At 39.1% G+C, this 19,502-nt stretch overlaps 1 pseudogene; it reads right to left on the reverse strand.

The window, feature by feature from the left end:
• Positions 1–16,802: 16,802 nt before the first annotated feature.
• On the reverse strand, positions 16,803–16,894 carry LOC122149840 (annotated as a pseudogene).
• Positions 16,895–19,502: the final 2,608 nt, after the last annotated feature.

Here is a 19,502-nt window from a genome sequence, read left to right on the forward strand (position 1 = left end):
TCTTCCTAGTTTGTCTTAGCCTGGATTTTCTGCCAAAATCTTTCTGCCATGGGTGACCCTCCTGGTATTTGAAATCCCAGTGGCAAAGCTCTGAGCACCACAACAACACAGAAGCCAACACAATATAGCAACTGACAGATAAGTTTGAATTGTATAGAGCACCTAATTACCTTCCTGTCTTCTGGTTAAAGTATAAACCTAATTCTGACTCTTTTGCCACAGGAAAGAAACAAAACCCAAGCTTGTCGCCATTAAATCTGTTCTAACTTGTGGAAAACCAATTTATTACAGAATAGAACTCCTCCATTGGGTTTTCTTGGCTGTAATCTTTGCCAAAGCAAATCATCAATCATTTCTCCTGCTGTGTTCCTGAATGGGTTCAAATTGCCAACCTTTCAGTTAGTTGCTGAGTGCAAACTTTTTGGACCACTCAGGGCCTGCCACAGAAAGGGGAGATTCTTTTCCATTTCTGCTTTTCCATGGGATGCTTGCATTTCTGCCTCAAGCCAAGTTTAACACATTCACATATGCTGATGAGGTCTTCTTGACCACTGCAGAACTAACTTAGAAAGCCACATTTTGGCTAACATACTTCTCCCCCCACCTGAATGCTGGCCTTGATTTCTCCCTTTCCAAGGGGAGAAAAAACAGAGGGAGATTGTAGTATGCATCTAAGATCCCCTTGACCTATATGTTTAAATTTCACTTGCTGTGGTTAGATGATCATGAGGAATATAAAGAAAGCTCTCCTGTACAGGCTCAATGTCATGAGCCTGATTAAAGACAGAGATGAAAAGAGGCAGAACTGGCCTCTGGGCTCCCTGTTCATCGTCCATGTGTGCACAATCAGGCCTCTAACAGTGCTGTGGCCTAAAATATGTTAATGTTCATAAATGTTCAATGGGCAATTGAGATGAAGATGAATTTCTCAGAGTTTCAATATATATTTATCTGGTCTAGTTTATGGAGACCTGATGGCACAATGGATAAGTGCTTGGCTGCTAATGGAAATGTCTACAATTGGAACCCACCTGCTGCTCGATGGGAGAAAGATGTGGCAATCTGCTTCTGTAAAGCTTACAGCTAAGAAATTCTATGGGAGCAGTTGTACTCTGTCACACAGGGTCACTATAAGTAGGTATCAATTTGATGGCACACAACAACAGCTATTGACTATGTTGTTTTTTCTTCTATATCCTTACTCATATTTTTTGACTACTTCATCTATAGGTCTGAAAGAGGTGTTTTAAAATTTCCAAAAATATTAGTAACTTTTATGTCTTTGCTGCATATTGTGTTGCTGTTAGGTGCTGTTGAGTCAGCTCCAACCCATACCAATGCTGTGTACCTCAGAACAAACCACTGCCCAATCCTGAGCCATTTTTACAATCCTTGCTTTGCTTGAGCTCAGTGTTGCAGTCATCTTGGTGAGGGTTTTCCACTTTTTTGCTCATCTTCTACTTTATCAAGGAGCTGTAGTAGCATAATGCCTAAGGCATTTGACTGCTAACCAGAAGGCTGGTGGTTCAAACTCACCAGCCACTCCTCAGAAGGAAGATTGATAATCTACTTCTGTAGTAATACCACCTCAGAAACCCAAGGAGGTGCTGCTATGAGTCAGATTCTACTCAACGGCAGTGAGTTGGTTTTTTTTTTTCTACTTTATCAAGCATGATATTCTTCTCCAGGGAATGGTCCCTTCTGACAACTTCACCAAAGTAGGTGAGATGAAGTCTGGCCATTCTTGCTTCTAAGGAGTATTCTGGCTGCATTTCTTCCAGGACACATTTGTTCATTCTTCTGGCAGTCCATGGTATTTTTAGCATTCTTTGCCATCTCCACAATTCAAAGACATCAACTCTTCTACAAAAAAACCAAACCTACTGCCGTCACTTCTGACTCATAGAGACCCCCACTTGGTTTCCAAGACAGTAAGTCTTTATGGAAGTAGATTGCCCAGTCTTGCTTCTGCAGAATGGCTTGTGGGTGTGAACCACCAGCCTTCTGGTTAGCAGTCAGATGCCTTAGGTACTGTGCTACCAGAGCTCCTTAACTCTTCTGTGATCTTCCTTATTCACTGTCCAGCTTTTTCACATGAATATGAGGTGACTGAAAATACCATGGTTTGGGTTAGGTACAATTTAGTCTTCAAAGTTACATCTTTGCATTTAATACTTTGAAGGGGTCTTTTGCAGCACACTTGCCCAGTGCACTATGTCTGATTTCTTGACTGCTACTTACATGGGTATTGATTGTGGATCCAAGTAAAATGAAATCTTTGACAACTTCAATCTTTCTCCATTTAGCATGATGTTGCTTACTGCTGCAGTTGTAAGAATTTTTGTTTTCTTTGCATTGAGTTGTAATCTATAAGACTGTAGTTTTTGATGTTCATCAGTAAGGGTTTCAAGTTATCTTCACTTTCAGAAAGCAAGGTTGTGTCATCTGCATATTGCAGGTTGTTAATTAATCTTCCTCCAATCCTGGTGCCATGTTCTTCACATAATCCATCTTCTTGGCTCAGCATACAGATTGAGTAAGTATGGTGAAAGGATACAACCCTGACAAACACCCTTCCTGACTTTAAACCATGCACTATCTCCTTGTTCTGTTTGAGTGACCACCTCCTGTCCATGTACAGATTCCTCATGAGCACTATTAAGTGTTCTGGAACTTCAATTCTTCTCAATGTTGTCCATAATTTGTTATGATCTATACAGTCAAATGCCTTCTCATGGTCAATAAAACACAGGTAAACATCTTTCTGGTATTCGTTGCTTTCAGCCAAGATCCATCTGACATCAGCAATTACATCCCTTGTTCCACATCCTCTTCTGAACCCAGCTTGAATTTCTGGAAGTAATCTGTCAATATACTGCTGCAACTATTTTTGAATTATCTTCAGCAAAATTTTACTTGCATGTGATGTTAATTATATTGTTTGATAATTTGCATATTCTGTTGGATCACCTTTGGAATGGGCACAAATATGTGTCTCTTCCAGTCAGTTGGCCAGGTAGCTGTCTTCCAAATTTCTTTGCATAAACAAGTAAGTGCCACCATTGCTGCATCCATTTGTTGAAACATCTCAATGGATATTCTATCCTGGAGCCTTGTTTTTTGCTAATTCCTTTAGTGTAGCTTGGACTTCTTCCTTCAGTACCATTGATTCTAAATCATATGCTACCTCCTGAAATAGTTGAACATGGACCAATTCTTTTTGGTATAGTGACTCTGTATTTCTTCAATCTTCTTTCTCTTCTTTTTTTTTTCTTTTAATTTTTATTGTGATTTGGGTGAAAGTGTACAGAGCAAATTCATTTTCCATACAGTAGTTCATACATATTTGTCTCATAATATTGACTGCAATCCCCACAGTGTAACAGTTCTCTTCCCACTTCTTCCCTATAGTTACTTCTTCCCTGTGTCCTACTTTCCTATACATTCCTGCCCCCTGAGATATCTCCCTGTGCAAGTGCTGACCTTCTGCTCTCACATGATTGATCATTGTAAGGAGTGTACTACCTGATGTAAATGTTTACCCTATATGCCTGTCTATTGTTTGGCTGGAAGCTATGGGGGTAAGTTCAATTTCAGGCCTGAAGGGTAACTAGGGGCTACAGTCTCTGGGGTCTCATCAGACTCTATCAGAGTAGTAAACCTGATCTTTCTTTATGATTTTGAGTTTTGTTCCACATTGTTCTCCCACTCTATCCAGGATCTCCTGCACTGATCCCTTTCTGAGTGGTTGAGAGTGGTAGCCAGACACCATCTAGTTCTCCTGGTCTTGGGGTCATGAAGGCTGAGGTCATCATGGTTCATCATTTCTTTAGACTAATTGTTTCCAAATGACTTTGGTTTTCTTCACTCTTCTTTACTGGTCTCATGGTCATATAGACTGAGGTTCGCATAGTCCAATACTCCCTTGGACTAATTGTTGCTATGCATCTTTGTTTTTCTCCATTCTTCTTTGCTCTGGATGAAGAGAGACAAATTGTTGCATCAGATGGCCTCTAGCAAGCTTTGAAGACCCCAGTCACTACTCACTAAAGTAGGATATAGAACACTGTTTTTGTGTACTATGTTATGCCAATTGAGCTTGATGTCCATGGTCCCAAGCCCACAGGTCCAACAACTTGCTCTATCAGAGTGGTTGACTGTTCCTAAGAAGTTATCATAACTTTGCCCTGTTAGTTCTGTTTGAATGGACATTCTTATAGCACATAAAAATATGTATGTAGAAATATCATCTGCCAACCTTATGTGCAGTCATAGGTATATTCCCTTTTGCCTAGACATACTTGATCATTCAACCTATCTACCCATCTGTTTACCCAAAGATTGATGTTTGTTATTACTGATAATGCAGTATTGAATATGTAAAAGTGTTTATCTTTGTTGTCTGTACCTTTTGTACACCTCTCTGTGCCTTCCTTTTCCTTACTGTTACTGTGTTGATCATTCAATTTGATATATTGCCTTTCCTTTCATTCATATCAGGAGCTTTGATGGCATAGTGCCAAGACATTTGACTCCTAACCAGAAGGCTGGTAGTTCAAATCCACCAGCCACTCCTCAGAAGGAAGATTGGGCAATCTACTTCTGTAGATATACTGCCTTGGAAACCCAAGGAGGGGTCGCTATGAGTCGAATTTGACTTGATGGGAGTGAGGTGGTTTTTTTTTTTTTTTTTTTTTTTCCACCCAAATCAATACTTGTCTCTTACCTATCTAGCAATTTTCCCTCCACTCCCCTCCTATCCCTGGTAACCAACAAAGAGAATTTCCTTCCATGTATAAACCATTCCTTGACTTTTTAAAAATAGTGCTTCCCTGTGACTACTTCCTCCCTGTGCCCTTCTTAACTATCCATTCCTGTCTGTCCAGTTTTCTCTCTATGTGAATTCTGCCCCTCTGGTGTCTCATGGCTGATTGATCTAAGGGGTGTATCTCCCTAGAGTGGGTGGGTGCATTGTCCTGGGGTAAGGGTTGTGAATGGAGGTCTCTCTACTGTTGAGCTGAGAGCCAATTCATGGGAGTGAGTCCATTTCTAGGCCCAAGGAGTAACACGGGGCCATAGTCTTGGGGATTCCGCCAGTCTCTATCTGACTAGTAATTCTGGTCATTTTGTGTTTTTGAATTTTGTTCCACATTTTTCCTCCCACTCTATCCAGGATCTCCAGGTTTGATTCCTTTCCAAGTGGTTGGCATTGGTAGCTGGGCACCATCTAGTTCTTCTGGTCTTGGAGTCATGAAAGCTAAAGTCCTCATGGTCCATGCTATACTTGGACTAAACATTTCCAGATGCCTTTGATTTTCTTTACTATTCCTTGCTTCAGATGAGAGGAGACCAATAGCAGCATCTTAGATAGCTGCTCGAAAGCTGTTAAGACCCTAGTCACTACTCACCAAAATAGGTTGTAGAACAAAATTTGTATGTACTATGTTGTGCCAATTGTGCATGATGTCCCCTGAGAGTATGGTCCTGAGTGCACAGGCCTGGTAATTCTCTGCCTCATGGTGTTCGGTTGTCTCTGAGAAGTTACTCCAACTCTGTCTTCTGTTACTTCTGTAAAGTATGTGGCTAATTTTGTGGCACAAGTGCAAATGTAAGATTATCTTCCACCAGATCTATTCTTGGTGTAGGGTATATTCCTGTTCACTTACCCCCACCTGATCTTCTCACCTGTCTGTGCATTTATCTGTAGCCTGGTGTTTGATGTTAGTGGTAATGCAGTATTGTGCATGTACTAGTATTTGCCTCTGTTGTCTACATCTTATGTGCATGTTTCAGTGTCTTTCTTTTCCCCAATGCCATCATGCTGGTGATAGACTCTTTCCATACCATCCCTCCTCTCACCCAAATCAACATGTCCAATATTTTCCCTCCTTTTCCCTCCCATCCCTGGTAATCAACAAAGTGAATTTCCTTCCCTGAGTAAATCTTTCCTTTTCCACAACCCTGAGACCAGAAGAAGTAGATGGTGCCCACCTACCAGTGCTGACCAATCTGAAAGGGATCAAAATAAGAGAATGGGAGAAAATGTGGCATAAAACTCAAAATCATAAAAAGCCCAGGCTTGCTGATCTAATAAGGAGTGGTGGAACCCCTGAGACTATGCCCTTGGACACTCTTTAATGTAGGAACTGAACTTGGGCCCTGACTCAGCTGTCACCCAAATGACAGACAGGCTTGTAAGATGAACAGTAATATCAAGAGGGTATGCACTCATTAGAACAATCAAGCATATGAGATTAAGTGGACAGCATTTTCCCAGGGATAGAGCTAGGAAGGTGGGAGGAGATAGGTGGAAGGATGAAGGGAAAGGGTGGAAGGGTGGGCACAGAAAGGAAGTGGGAAGAATGATGTTATTATGTGGGGATTGCAGTAAATGTCACAAAGAAGAAAAGAAAATATATTGACCTGAATGAAAATGGAGGGCTGCTTTCATAACCCCTTTACATCAATATAAGTGGCATTGTTGGTTCAGTGGTAGAATTCTTGCTTTCTATGAAGAGGATCCTGCTTCAATTCCCAGTCAATGCACCTCACGTGCAGCCTGCAGTCATCATCCTGTCTGTCACTGGAAACTTGTGTATAGCTATGTTGCAAAACAGGTTTCAACAGAGCTTCCAGACTAAGACTGACTAGGAAGAAAGGTCTGGTGATCTACTTCTAAAAATCACCTAGTGAAAACCTCAAAGATCACAACAGTCCAATCTGCAACTGATCATGGGGATAGTGCAGGACCAGGAAGGGCTTTTGAATCAGTGACCAATTCAACAGCAGCTAATAATGTACACCAACATGCTGGAAAGGAGTTCTGGTGAGATAATGGCTAAAATACTTGGCTGCTAACCAAAAGGTCAAACCCACCAGCTGCTATGCAGGAGAAAGATGAGGCAGTCTAATTCCATAAGATTTACAGATATGGAAACCTTATGGGGCAGTTGTACTCTGTACTATAGGGTTGCTATGAGTTAGAATCAATTCAATGGCAGTGGATTTTTTTTTTTTTTTTCCAATATGCTGGAGATTCCAGCACTTCAATAATGAAAGGGGAGAGAAGGGGAGAAAGAGAGAATGAAGAAGAAGGAAAAAAGGGAAGAGCAGGAAGAGAAGAGGAGAAGAAATTGAAGGCATTTACATTGGAAAGAAAGGAATACACTTTTTTTTATGTGCAGATTATGTGATCTTGGATATTAAAAAATCCAATTTATCCTAAATAAATAGTAGAACTAATAAATGAGTTTAGAATTTTGCAGAGTATAAGATCTATGTACAAAAATAGTATTTTCTTATGTTGTTATTGTTATGTGCCGTCAAGTCGGACCCAACTCATAGTGACACCTCCTTGGGTTTCCGAGGCAGTATCACTACAGAAGTAGATTGCCCCATCTTCGACTAACAACAAATAATCTGAAGATGAAATTAAGAAAAGGATTCCATTCACAACAGCATCCAAAAGGATAATTTGTTTAGGAATAAATGTAACAAAATACGTGAAAGATTTATACACTGAAAACTATAGAACATAATGGAGAGAAATTAAAGATGTAAATGAAAGTAGCAATATTCCACAGGTTGGAGACTAAATTATTAAGATGGTAATTCTCCCCTAAATTGATTTATAAATTCAAAGTAAACCCTATCAAAATCCCAGAAACCTCTTTTTGTAGAATTGATAAGGAGACCCTGAAATTTATATGGAAATGTAATGTACCTAGGATAGTCAAAACAATTTTTTTAACTAGTAAGATATATAGGTGGGCAATCTACTTCCATAATGATACCACCAAAGAAAACCAAGGAGGAGTCACTATGAGTTGGATCCGACTTGATGGCAGTTTGATTTTTTTGGTTTAGTAAGATATATTTAATTTTTTAAAAATTTCTTCTTTTAATTGCGATTTGGGTGAAAGTTTACAGAGTAAATTTGTTTTTCATTCAATAATTCATACATATTTTGTTTTGTGACATTGCAATCCCCACAATGTAACAGCAGTCTTTCTACTTCCTCCCTGTGTTTGCTGTTTCCATTTGTTCCTCTTTACTAAAACTTTCTGCCTTCTGTGCCTTATCCCTGGGCAAATGACCCTTTTGATCTCATATGATTTATGCTTCTAAGGAGTGTATATCTCCCTGGTGTTATCGTTCGCCCCACAGACCTGTCTACTGCTTGGCTGAAAGCTGAGCCACAGGATGAGCTCAGTTCCAGGTTTGAAGGGCAACTAAGGGTCATAGTCTTGGGGGTTCCACCAGTCTCTAGCAGAACTGTAAGCCTGGTATTTTTTATGATTTTGAGTTTAATTCCACATTTTTCTCCTAATCTGCCCAGGACTGTCAATTGTGATCCCTTTCAGAGCAGTCAGCAGTGGTACCAAGGCACTATCTAGTTCTTCCAGTCTCAGAGTCATGAAGGCTGGGATTCTCGTGGTCCATTAGTCCTTTAGGAGCTCTGGTGGTGTAGTGCCTAAGGCATTTGACTGCTAACCAGAAGGTTGGTGGTTCAGACTCACCAGCCACTCCTCAGAAGGAAGGTTGGGCAATCTACTTCTGTAGCGATACTGCCTTAGAAACACAAGGAGGGGTTGCTGAGTCGGGTCCAACTCCACGGCAGTGAGTTTGGTTTGGTTTAGTTTATTAGTCCTCTGGACTAATTGTTTCCTTGCATTTTCTTCACTCTTTGCTCCAGACAGGGAGAAACCAGTACTTGCACCTTAGATGACCACTCACAAAGTTTTCAGATGCCAGTTGCTATTCACCAAAGTAAGATGTAGAATCTTGTCTTTTGGACTTTGTGGACCAAGACTATGGTCTTGGTCCCCAGGCCCAGCAACTCATTCTTCAATGTGTTTGTTATCACAAAGAAGTTTTCATAACTTTGTCCCCTATATGTTCTTCTAATATTCATGGGTATATTCACAGCACATATAAATACATATGTAGAAATATCTTGTGCCAAACCTATTATATTCATGGGTATAGTCCTATTCACCTTCCCACACCTGTTCAGCTTGTGAGTCTTTCTATGAATGCACTCACAAATTATTGTTATTATTTTTATTGCAGGATTGTGTTGTTTTGTTGTTGTTATGTGCTGTCGAGTCAGCCTTGACTCATAGCAACCCCTCCTTGGGTTTCTGAGGCAGTATCACTACGGAAGTAGATTGCCCAACTTTCCTTCCGAGGAGTGGCTATGTAACAGTGTTTATTTTTATTGCCTTTAGCTCTTGTGTTCCTCTCTGTGTCTTCATCTGATCATTTTGTGCTAACCTTCCCCTTATTGTATATTGCCTTTCCCTTCACATAGTTAATATGTGTCTACCCTCCAGTTAATGATGTACCCTCCTTTCCCCTCCTGCCCTTGGTAACCTTCAAAGAAAGTTTCTTCCTGTGGGTAAATCTTTTCTTGACTTTTTACAGTAATAGTCTCATATAATATTTGTCCTTTTGTGATTGACTAATTTCACTTAGTGTATTTTCCTCTGGGTTCATCCATATTATAATGATGTTTCACATATTCATCATTATTTTTTAATGTTCTTTAGTATTCTATTAGGTGTAAGTATCATAGTTTATTTATACATTCATCTGTTGATGGGTACTTAGGTTATTTCTTTCTTTTTGCTTTTGTGAATAATGCTGTGATGAACACGGGTATACATAACTGCTCATGTCATGGCTTATTTCTCTAGGATATATCCCTAGTAATAGGATTGCTGGATCATATGGTATTTCTATTTCTAGCTTTCTAAGGGAGCTCCATACCATTCTCCATAGTGATTGCATCATTTTCCAGTTCTACCAGCAGTGTATGAGTGTTCCAGTCTCTCTGCATCCTCGCCAGCATTTTTTTAAAAAACTTTGGTATTAATGCTGAGGTGAGATTGTATCTCATTGTTTTTTGAATTTGTATCTCTCTAATCACTAATGATTGGCAGCATTTCCTCATGTGTTCTTTGGATGCCTGAATGTCTTTGGTGTAGTGTCTGTTCCTATCCTTTGCCCATTTTTTAATTGATTGTTTGTCTTTTTGTTGTCACAGTATTGAAGTTTTCTATAAATTTTAGAGGATAGTCCTTTGTTCTATATGTTATTGCCATTTTTTTTCCCCAATCTGTAGGTTCTTTTTACTCTTTTAGTGAAGTCTTTTGATGGGCATAAATTTTTAATTTTAGGAGATCCCACTTGTGGAGTTCTTTCTGCTGTTTGTGCATTTTTAATTACGTTTGATAGTGTATTATTTATTCCATGTATTAGGGCCTCTAAGTTTTTCCTTATTTTGTCTTTGATGATCTTTATGCTTTTAGGTTTTACATTTAGGTCTTTGATCCATCTTGAGTTAGTTTTTTATATGATGAGAGATACAGATCCTGTTTTATTTTTTCCTGCAAATGGATATCCAGTTTTGCCAGCACCATTTGTTAAAGAGTCTATATTTTCATCATTTAATGAGTTTCTACCCTTTTTCAAAGATCAGCTGTCCATTGGTGATGGATTTACTCCTGGATTCTCAATTTTGTACCTTTGGTCTAAGTGTCTGTCATTGTACCAATATCAGGCTACTGTGGCTGTACAGCAGGTTTTGAGAACAAAGAGTGTGAGACCTTCTACTTTGTTTTTCTTCTTTAGTACTACTCTGCTTATCTTAGGTCTCTTCCCTTTTCATATAAAATTGCCAATTATCTTTCCATCTCTTTAAAGAGTGATGATGAAATATGGATTGGGATTGCCTTATATTTATAGATCACTTTGGGTAGTATTGACATTTTTGCAATGTTATGTCTTCCTATCCATGAACATGGTATAGTCTTCCAGTTACATAGGTCTCTTTTGGTTTCTTGTGACACAGTGTCATCTGATACAGTGATGCAAAATGAGTCCTTCTGGTTGGAAAGCACTCAAAATGCAACTGGGGAAGAGCTGCCTCCTCAAAGTAGAGTTGACCTTGATGGCATATATGGAGGAAAGCTTTTAAGTCTTTTGTTTGCTGATGTAAATGACTCAAAATGAGAGAAAACAGGTGAAAACATCCATTAATAATCAAATGTGGAGTGAATGAAATATGAATCTAGGAAAACTGGAAGTCATCAAAGATGAAATGGAATGCTTCCTCAGCATTATTGAGATAAAATGGACAGGTATTGGCTATGTTGAATAAGGAAAAATATGGTCTGCTATACTAGGATAACAAATTGAAAAGGAAGGGTGTTGCATTCATCATCAAAAGAAAATTGCAAGATCTATTCTGAAGTACAACTCTGTCAGTGATAGGATAATATTCATACCTTATGAGGAAGATTAGTTGATATGAATATTATTCATATTTATGCACCAACCACTAATGCCAAAGATGAAGAAACTGAAGATTTCTACCAACTTCTGCACTCTGAAGTTGATCAAATATGCAATCAAGATGAATTCTAATTACTGATGATTGGAATGCTTAAGTTGGAAATAAACAAGAATCAGTAAGTGGAAAATAAAGCCTTGATGATAGAAATGATGCCAGAGACTGCATAATAAAATTTTGCAAGGCCAATGACTTATTCATTGCACATACTTTTTTCAACAACATAGATGACAACTATATACATGGACCTAACCAGATGGAATATAAAAGAATCAAATCTATTACAGTTGTGGAAAGAGACAATAAAGAAGCTCAATATCATCAGCCAGAACAAGGCCAGGCATCAACTGTGGAACATACCATCAATCGTTCATATGCAAATTGAAATTCTAGCTAAAGAAAAGTAAAAGAAGTCCATGAGAACCAAAGTATGATCTTGAGTATATCCCACCTAAATTTAGAGACCATCTGTAAAACAGATTTGACTCATAGGACACTAATGACCAAAGACAAGATAAGTTGTGGGGTAACATCAAGGACATCATACACAAAGAAAGAAAAGATCCTTAAAAAAACAGGAAAGAAAGAAAAGACAAAAATCCATGTCAGAAGAGACTATGAAACTTGGTTTTGTATGTAGAGGAGCTAAAGGGAATTCAAGAAACTATGAAGTAAAAGAGCTGAATAGAAGATTTCAAAGGGCAGCTCATGAAGACAAGGTAAAGTATTATAAAGAAGTGTGCAAAGACCAGGGGTTAGAAAACCAAAAGAGAAGAGCATGTTTGGTATTTCTCAAGTGGAAAAAACTGAAGAAAACATTCAAGCCTTGAGTTGCAATACTGAAATATTCTATGGGCAAAATATTGCCCAATGCAGGAAGCATCAAAAGAAAATGGAAGAAATATACAGAGTCACTGTACCAAAAGGGATTTGTCCAATGGTACTGAAGAACCAGTGGTATTGAAGAACCAATGGTATTGAAGGAAGAACTCTAAGCTGAACTGAAGGCACTGGGAAAAACAAAGCTCTGAGAATGGACAGAATACCAATTGAGATGTTTCAACAACTGGGTGAAACACTGGAAATGCTCACTCATTTATGTCAAGAAATTTGGAAGACAGCTACCTGGCTAGCTGACTAGAAGAGACACATATTTGTGCCCACCTTTGGAAGAACGGTGATCCAACAGCATGAGGAAATTATCAAACAAAATCATTAATATCATACACTAGTAAAATTTTAGTGAAGGTAATTAAAAAATGATTGCAGCAGTACAAGGACAAGGAACTGCCAGAAATCTAATCCAGATTCTGAAGAAAACATGGAGCAAAGAATATCATTTATCAATCAGATAAATCTTGGCCAAAAGCAGATGTTCTGGTTACCTAATGCTGCTCTGACAAGAATATACCACAAATGGGATGACCTTAACAAACAGGAGTTTATTCTTACAATTTGGAGGCTTAGTCCAAGTTCAAAGTGCCAGGATCTAGGAGCTGGGTGAAAGCCCCTCGACCTTGGGTTGCAGCTTTGCCTCCTGCTCCCAGCCCACTGAAGCCGGAGGCTTTTCTTCACTCAGCTGCTGGGTGCTGAGGCTGCAAACCCAAGACTGACAAGTAAAAAGGCACAGTCCCAATGTTACCAAACCACACGGCAGGCCATTAATTTAAATCTATTGTAAGTCTCAAGGTCGGCAGAGCATGGCAGGCTGCTGAACAATGACACAGCTACATGCAGGGTCCAACATGCCATAAGCTAGTGACCATTCCCCAAGGTTTTTACTTATGTACAGGAAGCAGATCACATGCCCTAAGGCAGCTACTGCTAAAAGAACTAACAGATCTGTCCTGGAGGAAGTGCACCCGAAATGCTCCTTCGAAGAGAGAATGGCCAGACTTCATCTCACCTATTTTGATCATGTTGTCAGAAGGAACCATTCCCTGGAGAAGGATGCCATGCTTGGTAGGGTGGAGGGTCGATGAAAGAGGGGGAGGCCTTCAACGATATGGATTGACATAGTGGCTGCGATGATGGGCTCAAGTATAGCAGGGATCGTGGAGCTGGTGCGGGATCAGGCAGTGTTTCGTTCTGCTGTGCATGGGGTCGTTATGAGTTGGAAGTGACTCGATGGCACCTAACAACAACAACAACAATGCAGCTATTCAGCTACTCACAGTATATTCCACCATGGAGTTGATTACCAGTCTCATCACTGGAAACACTATATCCAGCTGCCCAGTCACTCAACCAGGCCCAACCATGTTGACACACAAACTGAACTACCACAGCAGAGAATACCAGAAAGATGTTTATCTGTGTTTTATTGACTATGCAAAGGCATTTGACTGTATGGATCATAACAAATTATGGATAACATTCTGAAAAACAGAAATTCTAGAACACTTAATTGTGGTCATGTGGCAACTGTACATCGACCAAGATGTTTGAACAGAACAAGGGAATATATTGCATGGTTTAAAATCAGGAAAATGTGCATCAGGGTTATATCCTTTCATCATACTTTTTTTTTTTTTAAGTTTTTATTGTGATGTGGTTGCAAATTTACAAAGCAGATTCATGTTACACAGAACAGTTCATGCACATTTGGTCTGATGGTCCCAATTAAATCCCCAACCATAAAAAAGCTCTCCTCCTATTTCCTCCCTGTGACTATCCCTTCCCTGTGCCCTTCTTATCTACACATTCCTGTCTGTACAGCTTTCCCTCTGTGCAAATGCTGGCCTTCTGATATCTCATAGTTGATTGATTTAGGGGGTGAATCTCCCTAGTGCCTAAGGCACTTGATTGCTAACCAGGAGTCTGGAGGTTCAAACCTACCAGCCACTCCTTGGAAGGAAGGTTGGACAATCTACTTCTGTAGTGACACCACCTCGGAAACCCAAGGAGGGTTCACTATGAGTCGGGTCCCTCCATGGCACATAACAATAAGATCTCCCTAGCTAGGTGGGTGTATCTCCCTGAGGTAGATGTTCTTCTTGTAGGTCTTCCTACTGTTTGGCTGATAGCTAATCCACTGACGCAAGTCCAGTTCCAGGCCCAAAAGACAACCCAGGGCCATGGTCTTAGAGGTTCCACCAACCTCTATCCAACCAGTAATTCTGGTCATTTTTATGTTTTTGAATTTTTTTCCACATTTGTCCTCTATCCAGGATCTCCAATTTTGATCCCTTTCCAAGTGGTTGGCATTGGTAGCCAGGCATCATCTTGTTCTGGTCTCAGGGTTGTGAAGGCTGAGGTCCCCGTGGTCCATCTACCTTTGGACTAATTGTTTCCATAGACTTTGATTTTCTTCAGTCTTCTTTGCTCCAGATGAGATGAGACCAGTAGTTGCATCTGAGATGGCCCCTTGAAAGCTTTTAAGACCCCAGTCGCTACTCACCAAAGCAGGATGTAGAACAAGATTTTTATGTACTATTTTGTGCCGATTGAGCACTGTAAGATTTTGGACCCGAGCCCTCAGGCCTGGTGATTCTTTCGCCCAAGGTGTTTGGTTGTCTCTGAAAAGCTACTCCAACCTTGTCCTCTATTAATTTTGTAGCAGAAGTACATATGAAAGATTGTCTTCAGCCAAATTAATCCTTGGTCTTGGGTATATTCTTGTTCACCTACTCCTACCTGATTTTCTCATTTGTCTATACATTGACCCTCAGCCTAGTGTTTGCTACCACTGGTAATGCAGTATTATGCATGTAATAGTGTTTGCCTCTGTTGTCTATATTTTTTTTGCACATTTCTGTGTCCTCCCTTTCCCCATTGTCATTGTGCTGGTCACATACTCTTACCATACTGCCCCTCCTCTTACCCAAATCAACACGTGACTCCCAACTAGTTAGAAATTTTCTCTCCCTTTCCTCCCATCTCAGATAACCAATGAAATGAATTTTCTACCCTGCATAAACCTTTCCTTGAATTTTTACAATAAAGAACACATACAATATTTGTCATTCTGTGATTGACTTATTTCACTCAGCATAATGTCTTCCAGATTCATCAATGTTATGAGGTGATTCATGGATTCTTCATTATTCTTTAATGCTATATAATATTCTATTGTGTGAATGCACCATTGTTTGGTTATCCATTCATCTGTTGATGGGCACTTAGATTGTTTCCATCTGTTTGCTATGGTGAATTGTGCTTCGATGAACATAGGTATGCTGGGTCTCACCTCTTTAGGATATATTCCTAGGAATGGAATTGCCAGGTCAAATGGTATTTCTATTTTCAATTTTTTAAAGAAATGGAATACCATTTTCCACATACCATTTTACAGTCCCACCAGCAGTGTATGAGGGTTCCAATCTCTCCACACCTTCACCAGCATTTGTTATTTTCTGTCTTATTGAACTTTCTTATTATTGCTAGGGTGAGATGATATCTCATTGTTGTTTTGATTTGCATCTCTCTAATGGCTAATGATGGTGAACATTTCTTCATTTATTTGTTGGCTGCTTGTATATCTTCTTTAGTGAAGTGTCTGTTCATGTCCTTTGCTAATTTTTAAATTGGATTATTTTATTTTATTTGGGTGTTGAGGTGTTTAAGTTTTCTATAAATTTTAGAGATAAGCCCCTTGTCAGATATGTCATAGCCAAATATTATTTCCCAATTGGTAGGTTCTCTTTTTATGCTTTTAGGAGAAGTCTTTCACTGCACATAAAAATTTAATTTTTAAAACGTCCAAGTCATCTACTTTCTCTTCTGCTGTTTTTCTTTTTGGGTTATGTTTAATAGTATATTTATGCCATAAATTAGGGTCCCAAACTTTGCCCCTATTTTGTCTTTGATGAACTTTATGGTTTGGGGTTTTATATTTAAGTCTGATCTAACTTGAGTTCATTTTTGTGTATGGGGTGAGGTATAGGTATTGTTTCATTTTTTTGCAAGTGGATTTCCAATTTTGCCAGCACCATTTGTTAAAGAGACTATCTTTTCCCCATTTAATGTCTTGGACCTTTGTCAAAGATCAGCTGTCCATAGATGGATGGGTCTATTTCTAGGTTCTCTGTTCTGTTCCATTGGTCTATTTGTTTATTGTTGTAATATCACACTGTTTTGACTACTGTGGCTGTATAGTGGGTTTTGAGATCTGGCAGTGCTTTGCTTATCCATGGTCTCTTTCCTTTCCATATGAAGTTCATGATTGGTTTTTCCGCATCCTTAAAAAATGCTGATAGAATCTGGATTGAGACTGCACTGAATGTATAGATCACTTTGGGTAGTATTGACATTTCCACAACCTTCAGTCTTACTATCCATGAACACGGCATGTTCTTCCCTTTAGGTAGGTCTCTTGTAGTTTCTTGTAGTAGTGTTTTGTAGTTATCTTGCTGAGTCTCTTGGGTTTTCTATGTATAGGATTATGTTAGCTGCAAATAGAGATAGCTTTACTTCTTCTTTTCCAATTTGGATGCTTTTTATTTCTAAAAATATGGAACACTTTTTGAATTTGCATGTCATCCTTGTGCAATCTCTATATTGTTCCAAATTTAGTTTATATGCTGCTGAAGCAAGCACTCATCATACTTATTCAAACTGTATGCTGAGAAAATACTATGAGGCTAAACTATGTGAAGAATAATATGGCATCAAGATTGGAGGAAGACTCATTGACAACCTGCAATATGCCTAAGACATAACCTTGCATACTGAAAGTGAAGAGGACTTGAAGTACTTATTGATGAAGATCAAAAACTACAGCCTTCAGTATGAATTACACCTCAACTTAAAGAACAAAAATCTTCACAGCTGGACCAATAAGCAACATCATGATAAATGCAAAAAATGTTGAAGTTGTCAAGGATTTCATTTTACTTGGCTCAATCAATGCCCATGGAAGTAGAAGTCTAGAAATCAAGTATTTTATTGGGCAAATGTACTGCAAAAGACCTCTTTAAAATGTTAAAAATGAAAGATGTCACTTTGAGGACTGTTTTGGTTCTCAAGTGCTGCTATAACCAAAATACCACAAGTGGATAGCTTTAACAAATGGTAATTTATTCTTTTACAGTTTAAGAGGCTAGAAACCCAAATTCAGAGTGCCAGCTCTAGGGCCTGGTGAAGGCCCCTTGACCTTGGGCTTCACCTCTGCCTTTTGTTCCAGGCCCATTAAACAAGCTGGGGGCTTCTCCTGACTCTTGCAGTTGCGGGCTGCCAAGGCTGATGAAACAAAGATCAACAGGTAAAATGGCACAATCCCAAGACTGGCAGGCAACACAGCAGGTCACTGGTTCAAGACCAGGAACTGGCGATGAAAACTCGGCCAAATGCAGGATCCAAAATGTGCCCAAAAGCCAGAGACCTTTCCCAAAGCTTCTCCATATATACTGGAAGCAGATCACACTCTGAAGGTAACTCTCCTTCAATTATTGCACCACAGAGGTGATTATAATCTCATCATGGGGAATAACTATATCCAGCTGTCAAACCACTCAAAACCATGGCCCAGACAAGTTGACACACAACCTTAACTACCACAAGGACTAAGGTGTGCCTGACCCAAGCATGGTATTTTCAAGTGTCTCATATGCATGAGAAAGCTGAACAATGAATAAGGACAACTGAGTAAGAATTGATGCCTTTGAATTATGGTGTGGTGAAGACTATTGAATATATCATGGACTGCCAGAAGAATGAACAAATCTGTCTTGTGAGAAGTACAGCCAGAATGCTCCTTGGAAGCAATGATGACTAAACTTTTTCTCACATGTTATCAGAAGGGACCATTCCCTGGCAAAGGACATCATGCTTGGTAAAATATAGCGTCAGCAAAAAATAGGAAGATCCTCAATGAGATAGACTGATACAGTGGCTACAATAATGGGCTCAAATATAGCAATGACTGTGGGGATGACACAGGACCAGGCAGTGTTTTACTATAAGCCAGAACCTAATTGATGGTATTGAATAACAGCAACACCACCTGCAACCCAGTAATTCTACTCCTAGGTATTTATCCAAGAGAAACAAAAACATATGTCCACACAAAGATATGCATACAAGTGTTCTTAGCATTACTCATGATACTCTAAACTGGAAAAAAACAAAATATCATCAATTAGTGAATGGATAAACAAAGTGTGGTAGAACCATACAATAAAATACTAATTAGCAATGTAAGAAAAAACTTCTGATACATTCTACATTATAGATGAAACACTAAAACATTTTGCCAAGTGGAAGAAGCCAGATATATAAGACTATGTGGTATTATATACTTCAGTTTACATTTAAAAAAAAAGAAATGCTCTCTGCCATCGAGTTGATTTCAACTTACATTGATCTCCATTGGGTTTTCAAGGTTGTAAATCTTTAAGGAAGCAAACCACCTCATCTTTCTTCCATGGTGCAGCTGGTGGGTTTCAACCACCAACATTTTGGTTGGCAGCCTTAACCACTACACCAACAATGTTCAAAAAAGGTAAATTAACAGAGACAGAAAGCAGATCAGTTTTTGCCTGGGGCTGGAGGTAGGAGTGATTATTAATTGCAAAGGAACATGAGGGAACTTTTAGGATGATAGAAATGTTCTCAAGCTGGATTGTCGTGATGGTTGTAAAACCCTATATATTTACTAAATATCATTTAATTGTATACTTACAATGGGTGAAGTACATGGTTTATCAATTATACCATTATAAAGCTTTTAAAATTAATAAAGAAATAAAAATTCAGACATTGTTATACACATTTAATGATTAACTTTTTTTTTTTTTTGAAATTACATTAAATTTGTGCTGTCCTAAAACATTTGAGAGCTGTGATAATTTCTATTTGTAGGGTCTTTCCTGGGAGCCGAAATAGTTGAGCTTTTTAAGCAGCAAGTCAAATCAAAGATACATTAGTATCGTAAGACAAAACAAGGAATCACAGAATCTCTGAAAGCCCTGCTGTGGAGGCTAGAAAACACTCCTGGCTAGAAACATTCACCTCCTGGTGAATTTCAGGCCTTTCTAGAAATTCAGACCATAGATATTTCCAAAATGACCATGGAGCCAACACAGAGGATGTGACTAGACCAGATGGTTTGAGCCTAGGAGGTCTCGTATCAGCTTTTGAATACAGTTGGCTTTTCTTTGCCTGCTCCTTCATCACTATCTTAGAAACATTTACTCCCTGCAGATTC

The sequence above is a fragment of the Orycteropus afer genome, unplaced genomic scaffold (assembly GCF_000298275.1).
Source record: "Orycteropus afer afer isolate SDZICR_OR568_19922 unplaced genomic scaffold, OryAfe1.0 scaffold00053, whole genome shotgun sequence".
Taxonomy (NCBI): Eukaryota; Metazoa; Chordata; class Mammalia; order Tubulidentata; family Orycteropodidae; genus Orycteropus; species Orycteropus afer.